This window comes from Amblyomma mixtum, chromosome 1 (assembly GCF_055824585.1).
Source record: "Amblyomma mixtum isolate Tamu chromosome 1, ASM5582458v1, whole genome shotgun sequence".
NCBI classification, from domain to species: domain Eukaryota; kingdom Metazoa; phylum Arthropoda; class Arachnida; order Ixodida; family Ixodidae; genus Amblyomma; species Amblyomma mixtum.
The window spans coordinates 131,579,698-131,603,012 of NC_143012.1; the positions used below are offsets into that span (position 1 = coordinate 131,579,698).

Consider the following 23,315-nt stretch of genomic DNA (forward strand, 5'->3'; position numbering starts at 1 on the left):
TTTTCTCGGTAGTCACTTAATTTTATGACAGGGAGATTCTTTGCTAACTCCACATCTCTTCTCCGACACCTTTCTAAGCTGTTGATTGTCACTCCTAACTTCTCGTAAAAATTTGCTTTGTTATATTCACCCTACACTCTGCACCTGATTCTTCATTCGCTTCTTTTATGCCGTAAATAAGCAGGTTATTTCTACGCCTCCTGTTTTCCAGGTCACCAGTTTTATTTAACAGGTATGAAACGGTGCCTACAAGTTTAGTTACAGTCGACTTCAGGTCCTGCAGTTCCGCTTTATAAAATAAAGATCGTTGCTACCTCATTTTTATGACTTAATTCTATCTGTCAAGCTATCTATTTTTTCTTCAAAAGAATCCCGTTTCGCCAGAATGTCGTTAAGAGACGACTTCAGGGCGCTTTGGTCCAAGAGTGGCTGCTGTAGCATTTCCTTTCCCGTCATATCTGGGCCTGGATTTGAATATATGTCACCACATTTCAATAGACCGTCTTGGAAAGAATAAACGTGCGACAAAGCATTTGTTATACACAGCGGGCAGGGCAGCAGCAACAGAAAACGGTTGTCGCTACGATAGCAACAGGCAGATAAATAGTTACCAACCTACGCAATGAAGCAAAATGGGTTCCTGAGCATTGTGCTCGATGTGCTGCTTTCGAGCCCACTGGATGCAGGCGGCGATGAGGAGCATCTGATATAGACGACGATGTCCCCGTCATGTAACGTTCCTAGTGATGGCTCAGTCGCAGAAACAGGTGTGATAGGCACGGTTGGATGGTTGATCAAGGAAAGGGTGGCACGTGCTGGAGTGTCGAAGCAAACGTCACTTGCTAGACATGAAGGCAGTTCGAAGGAATCATAACTAAGGCATGATGGTTTTACGGGAAGCAAGACGGCCAAATTCTGCGCAGTGAACTACTTCTCGGAGCAGCTCTTGCAAAGGTGAATGTTCACTGGCGCTGCACGAAGCGGCTACCGGGCTGAAGGGCTGGACGCACGCAGGCTCGTTACTGGAATAGCCTTGTCCTTTTCCCGGCACTGATGGCCTGGGCATCCTTCCTAGGAGGGTTTATATTGAACACTAAGACGGCACGAGGACAAGCACATGGACAGCACAATCACACACATGTAGCAACCTTCTCGGGCTGCTGTTCGAAACAGTGTGGGCGCTCCGAAGAGCTCAGCGGGATATACGCACGGATATAGCGCAGCGGGATATAGCAACGTTGCTGCAGAACTCGCTCAATGAGGGTTACTTCGCTGATGAAGTCGGCAACCGTGTGGGAGGGGAAAGGGGGGCGGGGATTCCGGACCAAACCAGCGGAAAGTTGTTCTTTTGCTCAGCTTTGTGGCCTCCGTCATGTCGGGATCAGCCAGCCGACAAAGATGGGTCCCGTCCTCGTCAAACAAGGCGACGCTCTCTTTAGGCTTTTGGAAACCGGCTTTCAGGAGGCTGCGCGCTCGATCGCGGCGTTCGGGATTGGCAAACGTATCGCGCAGCTGCTGGCGGAAAGCATCCCAGCTTTGAAGAACGGTCTCCCGGTTATTGTACCATGTTTTGGCGCTGTCCTCGAGCGCGAAGTACACGTTTCGCAGCTCCATGGCAGAACTCCACTGATTAAAGTTCGCCACGCGTTCAAATTGCTCAAGCCAGTGGTCGACGTCTTCAGCACGAGCGCCATAGAAAATGGTCAGCACACTGGGCTGCTGAAGGGTTAGATAAGGGGAGCACGCCTGCGCCATCGGAGGAAGTTCAACGGGGCGATCGGTGGGCGCCGCTTCGGCAAGGAGACCGAACCCTGGAGCGAGGCCATGAAGGCGGCGGCTGCTGCGATATACGGGCGTAGACACCAGCGGGAGTCCGTCGGGACTCGATGAACCGCTGCGAGGAGAGGTCCGAGGAACACGATCTCAAATCCACCTCCACCAGTGTTATGTAGCCGCTGGGGCTCGTAACCGAAAGGCTAGAGCGGGGGTTGACCTCGACGGCACCGGAAAGCAAACCAAGAGCACAGCATAGAGAGGAGGCCGGGACCGAGCTTCTGCCTCTTCCACTCGCCGGGGCACAAGACTTGCGAAGCGCAGCCGCCCAGCGGCTGCTGTTGGAAACTAGGCACTTTGAAGCCAATTGGAAGGAATCATAACCAAGGCATGACGGTTGTACGGGCAGCAAGACGGGCAAAACCTACGCAATGAAGCAAAATCGGTTCCTGAGAGTTGTGCTCGATGGGCTGCTGTCGAGCCCACTGGATGCAGGCGGCGATCAGGAGCATCTGATATTGGCGACGAAGTCATCGTGATTTCAAGTTCTTAGTGATGGCGCAGTCGGAGAAACGGTGCTAGTAGGCACGCTGGGATAGTTAATCAAGCAAAGGGAATCACGTGCTAGAGTTTTGAAGCAAACGTCACTTGCTTGATATTGTGACAGTTGTTACACCTAAAGGGAACTGCAGCGTCTGAATGAGGGCACCAGAAAACGGACCTACACTTCAGCGTCGTCTTCTTCTACCTCTAATCCCCATGTCACTGCCCCCTCCTCTGGGGCATCGCCCCGATGCGGTATTATCGTCAGACAGAAGAGCGGGAAAAAAATGCGTTCAAAACATACACCACGCGTCTGACATCACGGATTACATGCAGCCTGAAACCAGTCGAGGGGTCGCTCTTTGTATAGCTTCATCCGCTCCACATGCACAACAACGTCGCTGCACTTGCTCTTGTGTGATGATCGAGCTGGCGAGGCTTGTGCAACTTCGTACGTTACGTCGCTGAGGCGGTGGACAAAAAGGTAAGGGCTGAAGTAGCGGCGCAGTAAGTTTTCGGACAGCCCGCGACGGCGAACGGGCGTCCAGGCACACGCATAGTCCCCTTCGTTGTAGCTAACGTAGCGGCGTCAAAGGCTGTAGCGGTCAGCATCGAGCTGCTGCTGACGGTGAGTGCGGTGCCTGGCCAGTTGCCGCACTTCTTCCACGCGCTGAACATAAGTGGCGACTTCGACGTCGAGTTCACTCTCACGGTCACTGGGGTCCACGGGTAGCAAAGCATCCAGGGGGGTGGTAACCTGTCCACCGAAGACTAATTCGAACGGAGTGAACTGCATCGTTTCTTGCTGTGCGGTATTATACGCGAATGTTTCGTATGGAAGAATTTTCTCCCATGTTTTGTGCTCGATAACAACATACATGGGAAGCATGTCGATCAGGGTTTTGTTGAGGCGCTCCACCAAGCCATTTGTCTGCGGGTGGTAGGCCGTTGTATGTCTGTGGCTGGTGTGCGTGAGCTTGAGCACAGCCTGAGTGAAGCGGGCCATAAATGCAGCTCCACGGTCAGTAATAACTGCAGGAGCGCCATGACGCAGGACGATGTTGTGGACAAAGAATTCAGTGACTTCAGCAGCAGTACCGTTTGCAAGTGGCGTGGTCTCAGCGTACCGTGTCAAATAATCTGTCGCGACCCCAATCCACCGTTTCCTGTGGACGACTTCGGAAAAGGGCCGAGGAGGTCTATGCCAATTTGCTGAAAAGGGGTCTTCGGGGGTGCTATGTGCTGCAGAAAGCCGGTTGGTTTCAGAGGAGGAGATTTACGCCGCTGGAAATCGCTGCATGTTGTTACGTATTTACGCACTGATGGTAGTACACCGGGCCAGTAATACTTAAGCCGAATCTTCGCAGTGTGCGACTGACTCCAAAGTGGCCGGCGGATCGTTCATCATGACAAATGCTCAAGATTTCGGAGGGTAACTCGGACGGCACAAGCAGAAACGTCTCCTTGTTGCTGTCAAAGTTGTGCTTGTAGAGGACTCCACGCCGCAGAATGAAGAACTGTAGTCCAGGGCGAAACACACGAAGTACACTAGCATTAAAACCTCCCAGATACTTAATGAGTGGCGCCAACTCAGAGTCAGTCCGTTGAAGCTGCGCCATATGGGAAACGCTAATTGCACAAAGAATAGGGCAATCTTCGGTGAAGTCTTGCGTAGCCGGTTCCACGGGCGCTCGTGATAAACAGTCCGCGTCTTGGTGCTGCCGCCCCGATTTATAGACGACCGTCACATCGTACTACCGCCAACGGAGGCTACACCTGGTAAACCAAACAGAAGGGTATTTAATGCTGGCTAGCCAGCATAGCGCGTGATGATCGCAGACAACACGAAACGGTCGTCCGTAGATGTATGGTCTTAACTTACGCAAAGCCCAGATGACGGCAAGACACTCTTTTTCTGTCGTCGAATAGTTCCGTTCCGATCGAGCAAGTGTGCGGCTCGAGTAGGCGATTACTCGTTCTGCGCCGTCCTACGACTGTATGAGGATCGCTCCGAGGCGGACATTGCTGGCGTCAGTGTGGGCATCAGTCTCTGAATTCTCCTCGAAATGAGCTAGTATGGGTGGACTTTGAAGGCGGCAGCGGAGTTCTTGGAAGGCTTCGTCTTGGGCACTTGCCCCTACGAAGGGTGTGTCATCTGGAGTCAAGGCTGTCAATGGTTCAGTTAGGCGAGAAACATCGTTAACGAAGCGACGGTAATACGAGCACAGGCACAAAAAACGCCGGAGAGCCTTCTTGTCGGTTGGGCGTGGGAAACTGGAGACGGCGGAAGTCTTGTCGGGGTCTGGGAGAACACCTTGTGGGCTTTCAACACGTCCTAAGAAACGAAGCTCCTCGAAGGCGAAATGACATTTCTCTGGCTTGATAGTTGTGCGGACTTGAGAGCTTGAAGGACACTGCGCAATCGCTGCAAGTGTTGTTCGAAGCTATACGAAAAGATAACCACGTCGTCCACGTACACAAGGCACGACTGCTACTTCAAACCAGCTAAAACAGTGTCCATCATGCGTTGAAACGTGGCTGGAGCGGAGCAAAGTTCAAACGGGAGCACCTTAAATTCGTACAGACCATCGACCGTCACGAAAGCCGTTTTCTCGCGGTTCCGCTCGTGCACCTCGATCTGCCACTATGCGCTTTTAAGATCTAAGGAAGGGAAGAACCTGGCGTCTCGGAGTCGGCCAAGCGCATCATCGATCCTTGGCAGTTGGTATACGTCCTTTTTAGTAACATTATTCAGTTTCGTGTAATCAACGCAGAATCGCAACGTGTAGTCTTTCTTTTTCACCAGGACCACCGCCGATGCCCACGGACTTGTTGACGGCTGTCTAACATCGTCTGCAAGCATTTCATCGACTTGCGTTGTAATAGCCTCCCGCTCTTTAGGCGAAACACAGTATGGACGCTGACAAACTGGTGGCGTGGCCGAATCGGCGACGATGCGATGCTTGGCTACCGGCGCACGTTCCACCTTTGAGTTCGTCGCGAAGCAATCTTTAAAATCAAGCAGCAGCGACGACAGAAGGTTCTTCTGCTCAGTGACAACCCCGGGTGATTGTAACCATCTGAAGGGCGCTACGTGGTGAGTCATCGTCGCGAAGATTCGTCTCTGCGGGGCTGAATTTCATTGCTGAAATTCGTCAGAATAACTGCCGCACAGCCATAATTCAGTTCAACAAGACCACGCGTGATAGCCACTCCCTTCTCGAGCAGCAGCGAAGGGTGACTGTCCGCAATACCTTCGTAGTCGTGAAACGAGTCGTTCCTCACTAACACCAGCACACTGGATCGTGGTGGCAGGATTGCGTCGTCTTCGACAATACGTAGAGCGTTGACTCCTGGGTATTCTGTGTCACGGTCCGCCACGGCTTGCTTCGTCTAAAATGTGACTAGCGCCTCGTGTAGGTCGATCACATCGCTGTTTGTCTGCAGGAAGTCGAGGCCCAGGATAAAATCTCTCGAACACTCGCGCAAGACGACGAATTCACCGACGTAGACGAAACCGCGGATGTCGACTAGGGCTGTGCACCTTCCGGCCGGGCTAATCAGGTGACCTGCAACCGTGTGAATGCTAGGGCCCAACCACGGCGCCAAAACTTTGCTCAATTCCTGGGCGAGGGCGACGGTGTGTGGGGTTTGTCCGATGTAATGCTTTCTACGGAAAAGGAGGATGCAATAGACGATGCCTTGAATGCACTCAGAAAACTTCGTTCTGCGAGGACATAGTAGTAGCGCTAAAAAACAAGCTCACGAACGGGCCGGATGCGTGGCACTGCCCTTTGTTCACCAGTTTACGCACCGCCTTAAAAAGGTGGAATCGAAAGGCAATATGAGGGTAGTGCTTACTGCCCCCAACAAACTCGGAAAACTTTGCAGAGTTGTGAATAATGACTGCAACAGAAAATTGCCATGCCCCATCAATCATGGGAAGCCATTCATGGCCTGCAGGACCAATGTGATCTATCGGATTCCTCTATCTTGCGGAAAGTGCTACATCGGCCAAGCTGGCCGTTGCATCAATGTTCGCCGCATGGAGCACAAGAATTTGGCAGCTGCGATATCAGGCCCTGGACACTTCATGGAGCACAAGAATTTGGTAGCTGCGATATCAGGCCCTGGACACTTGGCGGCACATTGCAAACGATGTAAGCATGATAAAAAAACATTTACCCCTTTATTTGAGCAGACACGTGTGATATATGTCAATGCAGATCAGAAAGACCGGGAAGTATTGGAAGCCTTTCTCATTCACATGGAAAGGCAATCGTGCATGAGCAAACCAAATGTTTATCTGTGCACTAAAGATTTGAGGTTCCTGTATAGAGAAGTGCCGACACGCATGCGATTCAATTGTTGATTTTTTTATGTTCCTGATTGTCGCCTATAAATTCATTGTTGTTCTTGAGAATAAAGTAATAAAGTCAGTTGATGTCTAGCGCCTGTGTTGTCTTTATCTACCCTGTCGTAAGATCCTTCTTTTTAGCGCTACTACTATGTCCTCGCATTCCAAACAGCAACTAGCCCAGCTTTCTGCCTTAAATGCCTTGCGTTCTCCGCCCGAGTTCACATGCGGATTTGTTTTCTTCTCCATTCACTAACGCACACTTGCTTTTTGCTTTGTTAGGTGCCGAGGAAATTATCTTGATGTTGTATTTCGTCCCAATCTTTTTCAGATTGTGAGTCAGCGCATGGATATATGAAACCACGGAATAATTCGTTCTTTCCGTGGTTTCTTCGGGAGCGCTATTCTTCTTGCCATATTTTTTTCGGCACACGATGTTGTCTGCTATGTTGCATAGCAGTGTCTCCGGGTATCCCGCTTCTTGCAGCCTAGTAATTTGCTACTGGAAGCTCTGGCTTATCTCATGTGGACAGGGCTTGTTTAGGGCAGACAGCAACGCCGCCCTAGCAATTTCTCTTTTGATAGTCTTGGAGTGGTTCGAGTAGAAAGGGAGGAACTGTTTCTTAGCTCGAAGCTGGTACGACCTACATTGGTGCCCTGGAGAGAATTCAATGCCTAGGTCTAGGAAGCGTAGAACGCCGTACTCAGGAAGCTCCGATGTGAATCTAAGCCCAGGACAACACTTGTTGGAGGTGGTCAATGCATTGTCGTTAAGGATCTCCGTGTCACCCTCCTTCTGTTCGCATAGCACCAAGTAATCGTCGACATATCGGACGATCCTCACGATGTGGGTGACCTTGGTAGCTTCGTGAATTCTTTGGCCGCAGGTCACGAGGTATAGATGACTAAGTGCAGGAGCGACTCTGGGGCTGATGCAAACTCCACTCCTCTGAGCATACAGCGTGCCTTCGTGGGTAGCGATGGTGGACGTAAGGTAGGCTCCCAAAAGCTCCCAGAATGTGGGTACTGATACTCCGGGGGCGTTTTGAAACGATACGGCCCCATGCTTCTCGACGGTTTCCCGTAGCCCATGCATCAATTCGCCTCCGCGGTGGCTCAGTGGTTATGGTGCTCGGCTGCTGACCCGAAAGACGCGGGTTCGATCCCGGCCGCAGCGGTTGAATTTCTTTGCAGGAGAAATTCTAGAGGCCCGTGTACTGTGCGATGTCAGTGCACGTTAAAGAATCCCAGGGGGTCGAAATTTCCGGAGCCCTCCACAACGGCGTCTCTCATAGCCTTAGTCGCTTTGGGACGTTAAACCCCATAAAGCAAACAAAACCAAACCATTCATCAATTCGTCGTGTGAGATGGAATAATACATATATTCAATGGACAGTGAAAAGCCTGAAGATATGTTCCAGTCTTTACTCTTAATCTCGGCGATTAATTCCTCACAGTTCTTGATCCTAAAGGGATCATCTACGTTTTCATGGCTTAGTTGCTTGACCAGATATGCCGAAAGAAGCATTTGCCAAGTGTGCGTTTCCGACTGGACTGCCCGGAAAGGGATCCTAACTTTGTGCGTTTTGGCACTGAAAAAAACCGAGAGGGTGCTTTGCCTTGTGGCTTTGAACTTCAAGTGAAGCGGCATCAGGTTGGCGCATTCCAGCCTAACAATGCGCAAAGTATGTGTCCGCGAGTGAATGGAGACGAGAACAAATCCGCACGTAAAATCGGGCACAGAAAGAAGTTTTCTGAGTGCATTCAAGGCATCCTGTATCGCAACCCCTTTTCTGTGGAAAGCATTACATCGGACAAAAGAGGAGGTGTGTTAATGACAGAGCGAGAGAGCACGCAACAGCGATAGCAGGGAAGTACGGCACAAACCTAGCAATACACTCCAGGGATTGGGATTCGTGCCAAAAGCAAACAAGCCCCGCTGACCCTAACCACCTGCAGGTGTTGAAGAAGAGCAAACACGAGCTGGCACGAGAAATCCTGGAATCCGTGATCGGGAGGGTGATGCGTCATCAAGCCATCAGTTCGCCTATCGAAAAACGAAGTGAAGAACCTGCGCGGCGATGCAAGCCTAAGACGATAGATTATCTTTCGAAGCAATGCATCTTCTTCAGTATAAATATGCGGTTTTCCAAATAAATTCTTTAGTTGTCAGTGCAGCATCGTCCTCGTCTGTATGTTTCATCAACGTTCTTGTTCACTTTCTGGTGCTCAATTATACGGCCAAGAACCAATTAGCTCACCAATCTACCTTATTAACGTTCACTTTGAGTGCAAGGAAATAGAAATTGTTCACGACCATAAGATCCTTGGCGTATAGTTTTCGTCGAACATACCACTGACCTTAGTTATCTATGCAAGAAACTACCTTCGCTTACCGAAGCTTTGTCACGTTATCGCAGCATTCTTCCTCGGAAGACAAAACCTGAGATCTATCAAACATTGTTTAGCTCCCATTTCTTTTATTGTACCTGAGTTTGGTGTACAAACACAAACGGAAATTTAAACAGACTTCTCCCGATTCAGAAACGAATGATTCGCCATATTGAAAATATGAAGCCTATGGCCACTGCAATAAATGCTTTTAGGTTTTTGAAAAAGTTAATTCCGTAAAACACGTTAATGAATTCTGTTTATTAAAGATATTCTATTTTTCCTCTCCTGTAGTTACTAACCATATAGCCTCACTGGCTGGTTTAAAGCACTGAACCGCTAGTATACCCACTAGAAATCTAGATGCATGGGAAAGTCCTCATTTTCGTACATTTTACAAACGCCAATCTTTGGCTCACAATCCTCCGGCATGTACTCAATAAGTTCATGCACATAGCAGGCTTGCAGCGAAGAGACCTCAGGTCTTTGTTTTTTGAACTGTAGGAAGCTATATGTTGTATTATGTATGTTAACTGCTAATAGCGTAATTAATTAATTTTTATTCAAATATTTTGTTTTATAATCCTCAATCTTAATGAGGTGTTTTTTTACTTCAAAAAAGAATTATGTTGGCGCGTGTGATAACTCTGTTAGGATGTAATTGCTAGATTTTTGATCCAGTTGCTTTCGTTTGTACTATCCAATGTTTATTTCACGGTTTGAATTGTTTTTCAACTTATTATTTGATGAATATTTGTGCTATATCGGTTGGTGCTGTAGCTGCCTTCTATTCGACTGCTACTGTCGTGTAGTGGTCTCTTGGGCCTCAGACAAGCTGCTTGAGCAGCTTTTAGCAAAGGAGACCATCCACCTTCTTTTCTGGTAAAATAAAATTGACTGATTGATTGATTAAGTAATTTCTCTCTTATAATTAAAAGCCTAAGGCACGACCACAGAAGACTAAGATATGCAGAATACTACACTGGGAGCGGCTGCACAACAACGTAAAGATCGTCCGAACGAATCCTTGACACAAGAGAGTAATGTCTGACCTGTAAGATGTGATTAAGCGACATGATCACCGCAGTGGAGACGTTTGGGGCTGGTTTTATATCCACTGTTCCAGCCGATGAGGTGAATCCACTTGAAAAATTCCTGTAGCCGGCCGTGATGACGTCATCGGCATGCACAGATAATTCCAGAAGAACCGGAGGCTTGCTTGTAGTCACCGAAGTGTTGATGACCCGCGGGAGAACCTGTAAGACGAGACACACCGTTAACCGATATTATTACACATCAGAAAAATCGGCCACTGCGTCCAATATCTCAATGCCTATATCTTACAGTTTTTCATTAAAACGTATTTCTTGGCGAGTTGGCGCATAACGATTCACTAAAAAGTTATATCACGGAGACAACCACAAGAGGACGGCACACATACACAAGCTCTAACTTACCACTGATACTGTTGCCGGAAATTGACGTCTTATAAGAGGCGATAATATGAGTGAAAAGGATGGGAAAGGATGAGCGAACACAGCTATAAAGTCTCAAAAGTAGTTTCCGCTCACCTCGGCATTCATTGCCGGGATTGTGAATGGGCAAAGAAAGAGAAAAAACAGTGCGTACCGCTATATCATCAAACTAAGGTCATTGCCAAAAATCGGGAAAAAACTGCAAGGGTAATTATCGAGGCCTGCAACATATTGAAGCAGAGAAAAAGAGGGAAAAGAGCAGGCAAAAGAGCTGTCACTGCTGCGGGCTGATTATCTCCGCTGATTTCTGGCGCGCTTCTGTTGCTGTTGTCACATTTAGCTTTTTTTGCACTTTGTATATCTTTCCCTCTCTGCCGACATCTATGTATGTATACTTTTATGATCAACAATAAACCCTCAGTTGTTAGTCAGCGCTGTTCCGTCCGTTCCCTTGTCTTTTGTGTTCGTCTTCGTTCGCGCTGTTTATTCAAGATGGGAAAGACACCGAACAAAGAAGAGACCACCTGCATAGCAGTATGCATGCGCAGGCAGCAGAAGCATAGCATACCGAACCAAGTTTGTTTAGTTTTCTCGTTTCATTTCCTCAACGGGTCGCCACTCCTAGAGATTCAAACTCAGCGACAAAGAGAGATAAGCAGAGGGTGCTGACACTTCCAAGTTTCCTTTTGTGAGGGGCTTCTAAACTAATAGCGCGATTCAGGTGTCCTCTGTCCCAAGGGGCCAGTTATGCGCCTTTTCTTTGCTTTCGAAGGTGCCGCTCTTCATCGGCTTCGTAACTTAACGAGCGACTAAGGTGTCCACTGTACCATGGGGACAGGTATGCACCTGTCCTTTCCTTTGCTTTACCTGAAGGAGAGTTGAAGGGGAAATCTCCAGACACGTTGACCATGGCTTTACCTAACTTTATGAAGGTTTCGCTTCCAAATGAGTTGTCATTTAGCGCGTGTGTATGTGTGCCGTCTTGCTGTGGTTGTCTGTGCTTGCGCTAAGGTTTTTTTAATTACAATTTTTCAGTATTCAAAACTTCTGTTCGAGAATGTTGCACAAGGTGCGAACATTAAAAGTGGTTTCCGTCATAAATCATTTACATTTACACCAAGCAGGACCAGTCGCAGCCTCGCGTGAATCTTCCCGGGTGCAACATCTCTTAAAAAGGAGAACCACTTTGCGGATACAGCGTAAACCATTCATCGGCAGAACTGATTGACCTGCTGGGCACTTTTAAGCGCGAAAGTGAACTTAACGGGAACATAGAAATTACTAGCGGCTAGGGAAAGAAATATCTTGAACTGGTTCGTAATAATTCACCTACTAAGCTGCAAGCACATAAAAGACCGACAACGACAAATACAGCTTTTTCGTCTTTTTTTGGTTTCTTACCTTTAAGGGCCAACAGAAAAGGACTCAATAACTTGCTTTTGTATAAAGGACATTTTATTGCAGTAAGAGAAAAATATGCAACGCTTGCACCGCAATCAGCAAATTTCGTTTGAACAAGCTAGCCTTCACAGCACAAAACATGCACATAGTAAAAGTACCGCCCAGAAGGTATCCGACGTCAAAGCGGCCACAGGTATTTTTGAATAATTTTTTTGAGAGCATGGCGTAGTTATGTAAACGAGAGAACCCCGTTAGATCGCGCCCTTACGGATGGTTAAGAACAACGTGGATTTGTCGTCGCCACTTGATATCATGTCCATAACTTCAAGCGGAGTGCCCTATTTCTCTGCTTTCCTTCAGATGTGATGAGGAAGATTTGTTCACCCCCCTTGCTTCCGATTAAAGGGCTCGCTTGCATTTTTTCGTTCGTACATGGCCTTAATTCTACTTGGAGCGGACAATTGAAGTCGCAGCGCAACATAATTAAATGGTCTTATGGAGCTCTGCCGAGGTAAATAAACCACATTATTTTCTTCTGAGAAACTATGACTATTGTTAGGCTTACGGTTTCTCCTTCACTAGGGTATGCTGCCGGACTGCTTTTATCATTCTTTTTGATTTGACGGAACCTTCGGAACCAATTAAAAAATCCCATTAGCGAACAATTCTCGCGCGGAGAACTCGGTAGAAGCGACCAATGTCGAAACATTAATTTTCTCTAAATAAGGAGCCTTAATTCTCGTGCATTGTTGCGCTTACGAAGGAACGGGGACACAATCAGGGACGACACAGAACATATGTGCGCAAACTATCAACTGCAAGTTTATTTCTGAGTGCATGTATATATAGGCATTGTCAAGACAAAAACAAAAACAAAAACAAATCCACAAGAACAAGATCCAAAAACACAAGATGCAAGAAAGCTTCCATCTGCAGGCAACACGCCTGAGAAAAGCAGGCTATCCGACACCTTTGCTCGTTTCCGTGGCAGAGAAAGTGCTAAGAAGGACAGTCCGAACAAAGGACCAAGGCAATGCCAAAGAAAAGAAGAGGCCTGTGGTTATCCCATACGTCCATGCACTTTCCCACAACCTGAAAAAGGTTGCACAAAGACACGACGTAAAAGTTGTTTTTTCGGCACCCAAAAAATTGAAAGCAATGTGCGCGAAAGTAAACGACGAAGACAATGCCGAGAAAGAGGTGTCATGTGGCGTCAAACACGAGACAAAGTTCGTGGAATGCCGCGAAGGTGTTGTGTATAAGATTCCGCTATCATGCGGGCAAACGTACGTTGGCCAGACCAGTAGGTGCCGCAATGAGAGGCTCAGAGAACATAGGCGCAACTGCAGTCTTGTCAACTCACCGGGAAATCTGGCAGCGCATTGCGCCAGATGCAAAAATTGCACACCTCACTTTAAGCAGACAGCAATACTGCTCGGTTCAAGAGAGAAGCTAATCAGGGAACTTTGGGAAGCATACTGCATACAATCAGGAAAAGAAGGGCCATGTGTAAGCGTGCCTTCTATCGAGCTCTCAAATCAGGAAAAAGAATTTTTGGAAAAATGAAAACAAACAGCTAAGTCAGAAAGATAATGCATGTTTTTTACTGCTGGACAGGACGTTAAAAGATATCTTGCCATGACGATGTGATCACGGATTTGTTTTTGTTTTTGTTTTTGTCTTGACAATGCCTATATATACATGCACTCAGAAATAAACTTGCAGTTGATAGTTTGCGCACATATGTTCTGTGTCGTCCCTGATTGTGTCCCCGTTCCTTCGTAAGCGCAACAATGCACGAGAATAACAACCACCAACTAGCCCAATTTGAAACTCTCCTAAGGAGCCTTAAGTATAGTAACTGAATAAACCAGCATAGCGTACCCTTACTGCAATCGTAGTGAGATTTGTTTAGGACATGAATTAATATTTTATTCATTATGCACTGTATGAACGTCCACTTTATGTAAGAATTTTAGTAGAAAATTGGTAAACAGTTTCTACTTTCCATATAGTTTTGTCAACGGACAGCTACAGAAACACGTAAAGTATTTATAGATATCAGAAGAAATGAATGCCCAAAGGAGATGATGAGCACGGGAGGGGAAAGCCTGACGGCGCTTGCCAAAGTTTTCACAAGAGGACTTGTCTTTGTGTATGAAAAGCACTCATCATTGGCGGGATTCGAATAGGGTCTTCACTCCGAGGAGAAAGGACCGCGGATGGTGTGAAAGGTTGTCAGGATGAGGACGGTGAATCTTGTCCGGTCATGAAGGCTTCTAAAGTGGATTAACCCGCTGACTTAAAAAACTGGGAAAAGAAAAAGGCTAGCTGAACCCAATGGAATCCGTTGCATGCCAGGATTCTCGAGCATGCGCCCCTAGCTCACAAATCCCCCAACAAGCGCCCCATGAAGTTGAGCTCATCCTTCTTCTGTTGCGTTCCTCCTCCCTGGTTTGGGAGAGAGGTGCCAGTAATCTTGGGAGAGAGGTGCCCATTGTCCACTCCCCCCACACCCACCTTCTTAGGGCCCCAGCTGGGATTCTCTTTCTCTTCTCGCCCTGCGTATTCAAGGTGCGCTGATTGGGCGGCTCCCCTACTCGTTTCCTTGTTTGCTGGGGCGAAACAAAAGAAGCAGGACCGCGGCTAGCGCGCTGTACATGCTCCGTCTTCATCGGAAAAATTGGTGGTGCTTTAGCACTGCTGACCGCGAAGTATTGTGTGAAATATGTTTCTTGCAGGTGGACACCAACTCCGCGTACCTGAAAGCGTGACTGAAAGCGTTTCCATTCGTTTTGCGACTTGCGCACAGATGGAAACTGGTGAAGACGACGACGTGTAAATGCACAGCGCGATAGCGTGTTGCATTCTAACACGAGGAGTTACGGGCTGCGTCGATCGCACAGTGCTTAAGCGAAGCTCAACTGTTCGCGCCGTCGCGGGCTCCAGAATTAGTCGCGGCAATATTCCATCTATTGATTTGTTTGTTTACCCTGCATACGCAATGCTTTGTTTCCTCGAGCATAGCAGGAGCTTGGACGAACGGTGACATTATCTTCATTCATAAAAAAGGAGACGTCAAGGAGTTGAAGAATTACAGACTGATCAGCTTACTGTCCGTTGCCTACAAGCTATTTACTAAGGGACTCGCTGATAGGGTGAGGACAACCTGAGACCTCAATCGACCGAATCATCAACCGGGCTTTCGTAAAGGATACTCGACAACAGACCATATTCACGCTATCAATTAGGTGATAGAGAAATGCGCAGAATATAACCAACCCCTATATATAGCCTTCATTGATTACGAGAAAGCATCTGACTCAGTGGAAACCTCAGCCGTCATGCAGGCATTGCGGAATCAAGGTGTAAAAGAGTGTTATGCGAAAATACTGGAGAAATTTATGCGATCGCACAGCTACCATAGTCCTCCATAAAGTCAGCAATAAAATTCCAATCAGGAATGGCGTCAGGAAGGAGGCACGATCTCGCCAGTGCTATTCACCGCCTGCCTACACGAGGTATTCCGGGGCCTGAAGTGGGAGCAAGTGGTGATAATAGTTAATAGAGAATACCTAAGTAACTTGCGATTCGCTGATGACATTGCCTTTCTAAGCCACTGAGGACAGGAACTGCAAAGCATGATCAGTGAGTTAGACAGGCAGAGCAGAACAGTGGGGCTAAAAATAAACATGCAGAAAACCACAGTAATATTTAAGTCTATCAAGAGAACAGCAGTTCGCAGTTGGTGGCGAGGTGCTGGAAGTAGTAAGAGAGTGTGTCTATTTATGGCAGCTAGTGACCGCTGATCCGAATCATGAGAGGTAAATAACTAGAAGAATAACAATGGGGTGAAGCGCGTATGGCAACTTCTCTTGGATCATGAATGGCAGTTTACCAAACTCCCTCAGGAGAAAAGTGTACAATAGCTGTATCTTACCGCTACTCACCTGTGGGGCAGAAAGATGGAGGCTAACAAAGAGGGTTCAGCTTAAGTTAAGGACAACGCAGCGAGCTATGGAAAGAAAAATGATAGGGGTAACGTTAAAAGACCGCGAACGGGCAGAGTGGGTGAGGAAGGAAATGCGGGTCAATGACATCCTAGTCAAAATCAAGAGAAATGGGCTTGGGCGGGGCATGATATGCGAAGGCAAGATAACCGCTGGTCGTTAAGGGTAAGGGAGGGGTTTCCAAGAGAAGGCAAACGTAGCAGGGGGCAGAAGCAAGTTGGATGGATGGATGAGATTAAGAAGTTTGCGGGGATCCGATGGCCGCAACAGGCAAAGGACAGGGTTTAATTGTAGAGTCATGGCAGAAGCCTTTGCCCTACAGTGGGCGTATTCAGGCTGCTGATGATGATATAACTATGTTGTTGCTTTCCTACGACGCTGCGGTTTTTGTGTCGCAGTTGCTATGTTTTTGGCACAAACTTACATACATTCAAAAATGTTCCTCGGAGTGCAAACCCACAAATATCGAAAGAAGTTGCTCGAGGCTTACCCATCGGAAAAGTGCTTTTGCACTAAAAGTGCAAGTCTGCATGCAAGACAAGAAATTGGTTTTGGTTTTATGGGGTTTAACGTCCCAAAGCGACTAAGGCTATGAGAGACGCCGTAGTGGAGGGCTCCGGAAATTTCGACCACCTGAGGTTCTTTAACGTGCACTGACATCGCACAGTACACGGACCTCTAGAATTTCTCCTCCAAAGAAATTCAACCGCCGCGGCCGGGATCGAACCCGCGTCTTTCGGGTCAGCAGCCGCGCACCATAACCACTGAGCCACCGCGGGGGCGCAAGACAATAAATGACAGAACGTTCCAAAAGCCGTTTAAAACAACGAGACAAGGAGAATGTCAAAGCGGCCGATATAGACAAGCTTGTTGCTGCGATAACAGGCAGTGGCGCAATTAGAGCCTGGCAGTTGCTGTCATTGACTGCATTACCCGTAACAAGGTAAATGCGCATACACAGGACGAGAGAAGCTGCATGACGGATAGTTAAGAGCCAGGAGAGCCGCATACTGGAAAGTAAATCGAACGAAAACGGGAACCTGAGAAACCTGACAGTCATGCAAACACATTAATTTAAGTCCAGGAAATCGAGATTGCCAAAACGCCAGACGAAGAGACCCTAATTGGGTTAAGAATATGTCTATGTAGAACGAATGATTTTTCTATTTACGAAAATTATTTTTCAGATCAGAATTTGTTCAGCCTGGAACTAATTTACCGATCATAAACGGCTTCATAAGCACCTGGAGCATTGCCATATCGGTTAATCAGAAACACATGTCCTAAACTTAAAGCCCAGGAACAGTATGAACACCTCAAGACATATATATTAGTGTGGGCGGCAGACACGTAGCCAGGAATGTTTATCGCGACGGAGGTAATTTCCGACATGGCGAGCGCTGGCAGAGTTCTTGGAGACCTGGCTGGTGGACAGTTGAAAAAATAACACTGCCCTGCTAGCACCACCTACAGCACTTGTGCCTAAATCCTAAATCTGGCCTAAATCTTGTGAGCATCGAAGTGAATAGGTGACCCGTTTGAAAGGTTCCGGTTATCCGAGTACTGTGTTGTTGTATGTGGCTCAAAGCATGCTCAGAGACAGCAATAAGCATGATTCAAACAAAGGTGCGCCTGACGCAGATCAGGTAAAGAAAAGAGGCGGGATTTCCTATGTGCATGTCATCGCTCACAGCCTCAAAAAAAAAAGATAGGCAAGAAATCAGGGGTGCATGTGGTGTTTTCTGCGCCAGACAAACTTCGAAAGTTGTGCAGGAATGTGAATTCCATCGATGTTGCGAACAACGAATGCACTGTTCTACACCGGAAAACGTATGTAGGGTGCGCAAAAAATCAGGTTTATTCAATACCATTGCCCCGTGGCCAAGTCTACATCGGCCAAACGGGCAGAAGTCATAATGAGAGGCTGATGGAACATAATAACAGTGTCATCGGGGCATCTCGCCATCTCGGCATGCACTGCCGTGACTGCGAAGAGTAAGGAACGCGGTCCTTTCTTTGAAAGAACCACGGTAGTTCACAAAATGTCTGAGCAAAGTGAGCAAAGTGGCGAGGGACACTGCGGGGGCTTACAAAATTGCTGGGAGGGCGGACGATTGTGTCAGCATGTCAACGGTGTTTTGAAATGAAAAAGAGAGCCAGTTTTTAGGAATGTAACCTGCAGTGAGTCAGGAATGTGCGTATTTATTTTTGTGCCTCTAGTGCTCGTGCGTTGTAGTTTTAGAGCGTAGCTCTTAGGCGCCCGTTCCTGTGTTTCGCGGCGTCGCCGTTGTTCGGTGTAACCAGTATTGGAAGCAACGGAGCGGGAGCTGGGAAAGGGGGAAGTAAAAGCGCAACCTCCTCCCATCCTTAGCAACCGGCGCGCTGATGGGGGCCGCAGCTGTGCATCGCAACCGTGACGTCAAACAGTAGTGGTAGAACGAGCGCCCGCGCTTCGGCGTTGGCAGCTGCACCGCCGCTCCAACGCCAGACGTCTCGTTGCAGCCGAGTGAGTGAGACGATGGCTCTGAAGTGGCCCAGTGATTCCGTGCCAAGCGGTTCGTTGAAGCAGCAGTGGGTTGACCACAAGCTGATTGTGCTTGGCGCATGATGGCCTTAGCTGCCTATGTGCCATTAAACCCAACACTACGCAACCTGGTGGAAGCCTTGCGGAACGAGGGTGTCAAAGAATGCAACTGATTCCCTCCAAAACCTCTAAGGTGATTTTTCGGAGATGTTTGTCCGCTTGTGGACTGAGCCTTCGCCAGGACTGACAAATTTGCGGTTGTATGTTTTTTCTTACGACAGCCAGGCAGCAAGGATGCGATCATGTATGAGACATGTACGGGCTGGTTTGGCACACGTGACACCTTCGTCGTACTTCATCGTCGGAAGTTAGAGAACATCCAACTCAAGAAGCAAGGACGGCTTGCGGTCGGCGACTCTAGGAAAACTAAAAAGTAAAAAACAAACAAAGGGGGAGGCAAAGGTAGAGAATGCGACACTGCCCTCTCCCTAATGTTCTTTTCTCTTTCCTACCTCTAACCTCCCGCAACCAGTTGCTCGCGCTCACCTACATTTTGAAAACAACGCCCATTTTCCCATAACTATACACCCGCTCATATCCCTTTTAGCGCTTCACACTACAAGCCTTCCCCATGTTCAGATCCGAGTCTCCTGTTTACCTCCGCTGCGCCAAATGTCAAGCACGTGGCCTTGGATTTTGATGTCGCTCTACAATTTAACCTCGTTCAGCACCTGTGTGTGTTTTCTTCATTTACTCAAAGTCCATCCTGCAGCGCAAATTCAACCCGAAGCATGCCGCACCAACTTTCATAAAACATTACGCTGTCTCACGTCCTCGTGTCCTTGGCTGTAACGCCTAACGTCAACCACATGGCCTTGGTTTTTTCTTCCGCTCCAAGGTTACACCTCCAGGTCATGCTTGTGTGCGCTTTCTTTCTCTGCCCCACATCATTCCCTGCCGCACCATCTTCCCTTAACCTTTACGCTGCACAATCACAGTTCCGCAAGATAGGATTTTTGTCATCGCGTTTCCTTGGCTGTCAAGGCCAAATTTCAAGAACGTGACCTTAGATTTTTCTTACGCTGTAAGATTTTCCCTGAGGTTGGCGCTTCTGAATTTGATTTCTTCCTTTCTTCCACGCCTTTCGCAGCAGCGGCATAACTGCCGGAGCATGTCGCATCCAGTTGCGTAAACCGTAACGCAGCTCAGATTTGTACTACATGGGATCTTTTTCCCATGAATGTTTGGGTCGGTGTCTGCGCGTTTCCTTGGCTGCCAACACCCAAATTTAAGCACGTGGCCTTGGATTTTTTTACGCTCTTAGGTTTTTCGTGTTTTCTTTCTCTCTTCCGTGCCTTTCGCTGCCGCGCCATTCCTCCCGGAGCATGTCACACCAAATGTAAAATCACATTTCTACTACATGGGATCTTTTCCGCATGAGTGTTTGGGTCATTCTCTGCGCGTTTGTTTCGCTGCCAACCAACAATTTCATCACGTGACCTTGCATATTTCTTACGCTCTTAGGTTTTCCCTCAGGGCGCACTGCTTAGTGTGTTTTCTTTTTCTCTTCCATGCCTTATCTTATTCTCATGAGTATTTGGTTCAATGTCTGCGCGTTTCCATGGCTGCCAACGCCCAATTTCAAGCATGCGGCCTTGGAATTTTCTTACGCTCTTAGGTTTTCCCTCAAGGCGGCGGTGCTGAGTGTGTTTTCTTTCTTTCCTCCACGCCTTTCCCTGCCCCGCCATTCCTCCCGGAGCATGTCGCACTAACTTGCATAAACCGTAACGAAGCTCAATCACATTGCAGTAAATGAGATCTTTTTTTCATGAAAGTTTGGATCAGTGTCTGCGCGTTTCCTTGGCTGCCAACGCTCAATTTCAACACGTCGACTTTGATTTTCCTTACGCTCGTAGGCTTTCCCTCATGGCGGCGCTGCTGAGTGTGTTTTCATTCTTTCCTCCACGCCTTTCTCTGCCGTACCATCCCTCCCTAAGCATGTTGCACCAACTTGCGTAAACCATAAAGCAGCTCAATCACATTTGTGCTACATAGAATCTGGAATCGCCTGTGTACTGCGCGATGTCTGTGCACGTTAATGAGCCCTAGGTGGTCGAACTTTTTGAGCCTTTCACTACGGCGTCCCTCATAGCATTTATTTATATATTTATTACAGATACCTGCAGCGCCCGAGCGTATTATTGTAGGCGGGGAAACACAATAACTTCTGTTCATTTGGCCGAAAGTACACGTGATAACAGAAATACAATCACACAACTAATCGATGAGGAAAAGCATGCACTGAAGGAAGACAACCACGCTCCACAAATAAAATGACACTAATGAAATGAAAAAGACACGCTCAAGACAACTGCGCGCCACGTCACACGTCAGATAAAAATGCGCGGAATTGACCTTCCATGCAGCACTCAGTGACGCGGGCTGGTAGCCTGTTCCACTCCTTGATCGTCCGTGGAAAGAACGAGGTTTTGTAAACATCTGTGCGACATTTTATCTCTCGGATATTTTTTATTTATTTATTTATTTAACAATACTGTCACCCTCGTGTGAGGGTCCTTACAGAGAGGGTATAACAATTTCATAGAAAAACAGCACTATTCACAAGCATTGAATACATCAGCATGAAACGGTACATCATTCAGTCAAGCATCAAATGGCACTTTCAAGCAGGTGGTTATCCAGAGATCGTCCGAATTCATGCACATCACTCTGTTCCACAACACTCATTGGCAAATCATTCCACATTTCAACTGCATGAGGGAAGAAGGAATGTTTGAAAGTTTCACTATGGGCGTTGTAAGGCTGAATTATCCGACCATGAATTGTTCTAGAACTGCGTTTGCCTGGTGCTTGTATGTATGTTTCCTTCTGAATATTTATCTGTCCTTGGAGCATCTGGAACAATAACTTCAGCCGATTTTTTTGTCGTCGTGTTTCTAATAAATCCAGGTTACAGGAAGAGAGCATATCCGCAACTGAGTCTGTCCTTCGATATCGGCAGCAAATAAAGCGTACTGCGTACCTCTGAACTCTTTCTAATTGTTTCTTTAAATAATTCTGTTTAGGACTCCATACTACTGACGCATACTCAAGGACTGGCCTCACAAAAGCTTTATATGCAATTAGTCTTATATCCCGTGTAGCATGCTCCAATTTTTTTCTCAGAAAATACAACTTCTGGTATGCTTTAGAACAAACCTCTTCTATATGTGTGCCCCAATTTAAGTTCTGTGTTATTGTCATTCCTAGGTACTTAAACTGAGTTACATTTACCAAACATTTGTCACCAATGACATATGGGAACAAAAGAACAGACTTCTTCGTTGTAATGTGCGTGTATGTTGATTTCGAATAATTTATTTCCATCTTCCATTTTTTGCACCATTCGCTTAAAGCCTGTAAAGAGTTGTTAATTCTAAGCTGGTCGTCCTTGTTTCTAACTGTAGAATAAATTAAACAGTCATCTGCGAATAGCTTTAGTCGTACATTTGGTTCCAGAAGAGCAGAGATATCATTAATATAGACTAAAAATAACAATGGTCCCAGAACAGAACCCTGCGGAACTCCTGAAAGCACTGCTAGTGGGCTGGACACATGACCATCCACTTTGACCACTTGGTTACGATTTGTTAAATAAGCTTTAATCCATTTCACAATATTCAAATTAATTCCAGCTCTTTCCAGTTTAAAAACTAATTTATTGTGCGGCACTTTGTCAAAAGCTTTGGCAAAGTCTACAGCGATTACGTCAATCTGCTGCTTCCCATCAATCGTCATTGCAAAATCATGAATTGTCTCTACAAGTTGTGTAGTGGTGGAAAGGCCTGCTCTGAATCCGTGTTGGTGAGGGTAAAGTAAACCGCTTGTTTCTAGGTGATGAAAGATGTGCTTTGCTATAATATGTTCCATAAGTTTACAAGAAATCGATGTAAGAGATATTGGGCGGTAGTTATTTACAAGTTCTCGGTTTCCCCCTTTAAACACCGGAATTACTAGTGCATTGCGCCAATCTTGTGGTACACAACGGGTGTGCAAAGATTTTTGAAAAATAAGTATAAGGTATCTCGACGCCCACTCGGCATATCTTCGGAGAAACTGGGTTCGTATATTGTCTGGTCCATTGGCCTTCTTAGCATCCAAATTGAGGAGCTGCTGAAATACACCCTCCTGCGTAATTACGACGTCATTCATTTGGCTAGGCAACCGGTGTTCTGAACTAAGGTCTATGTCATCTTGGGTTGCAGTGAATACCGACTGGAAAAAGTGATTAAAGTAATCTACTATATGCTCCTTCTTTATCAGTACCTTATTTTCGTGCTTAATCTCCTGTATTTTCTCCTTCCTATCCCTAAAGTATCGCCAGAACTTTTGCGGCGACGTTTTGAGGAAGCGGCGCAGCGTTTCATTGAAGAACTTTTTTTTAGGTTCTTTCAGCGCTTGCTTCAGCTCAGCACGAAGTCGCAAAATTGGGATACGTTTATTTTTCTTTTTACGTAGTCTTTTTATTTTACGTTTCATATGAATTATGTCCCTGGTGATCCAGGGGCTTCGGTGCTTCGTCTTTTTAACACGAGTTGGAATATATCTGTCAACGCAGTGTTGTATAATTTTCTTAAATTGCTGCCACAACTCTTCTACCGATATGGAATCATAGTCAGTTTCAAAATCATCAAAGGCAGATTCCAGGTAGTCAAGAATGGAGGTGTCGTCCGGTCGCCCATAATCTTTAACGCGCACAGGGATATAAGGCCTTGAGCACTCACTGGTTGCAAGTGGTATGGCAACAACAATCATCTTGTGGTCAGAGACACCATCTTCAA

At 47.0% G+C, this 23,315-nt stretch overlaps 1 protein-coding gene across 4 annotated transcripts in view; it reads right to left on the minus strand.

The window, feature by feature from the left end:
• Positions 1–23,315, minus strand: part of LOC149367607 (FMRFamide receptor-like) — a 1,196,541-nt gene that overhangs the window by 840,288 nt on the left and 332,938 nt on the right. For all 4 annotated transcript variants that reach the window (XM_089556406.1, XM_089556382.1, XM_089556396.1 and 1 more), the window contains exon 2: positions 10,117–10,320. The gene's annotated coding sequence lies outside the window, so the exon portion shown is untranslated. The remainder of the gene's footprint in view (positions 1–10,116; positions 10,321–23,315) is intronic.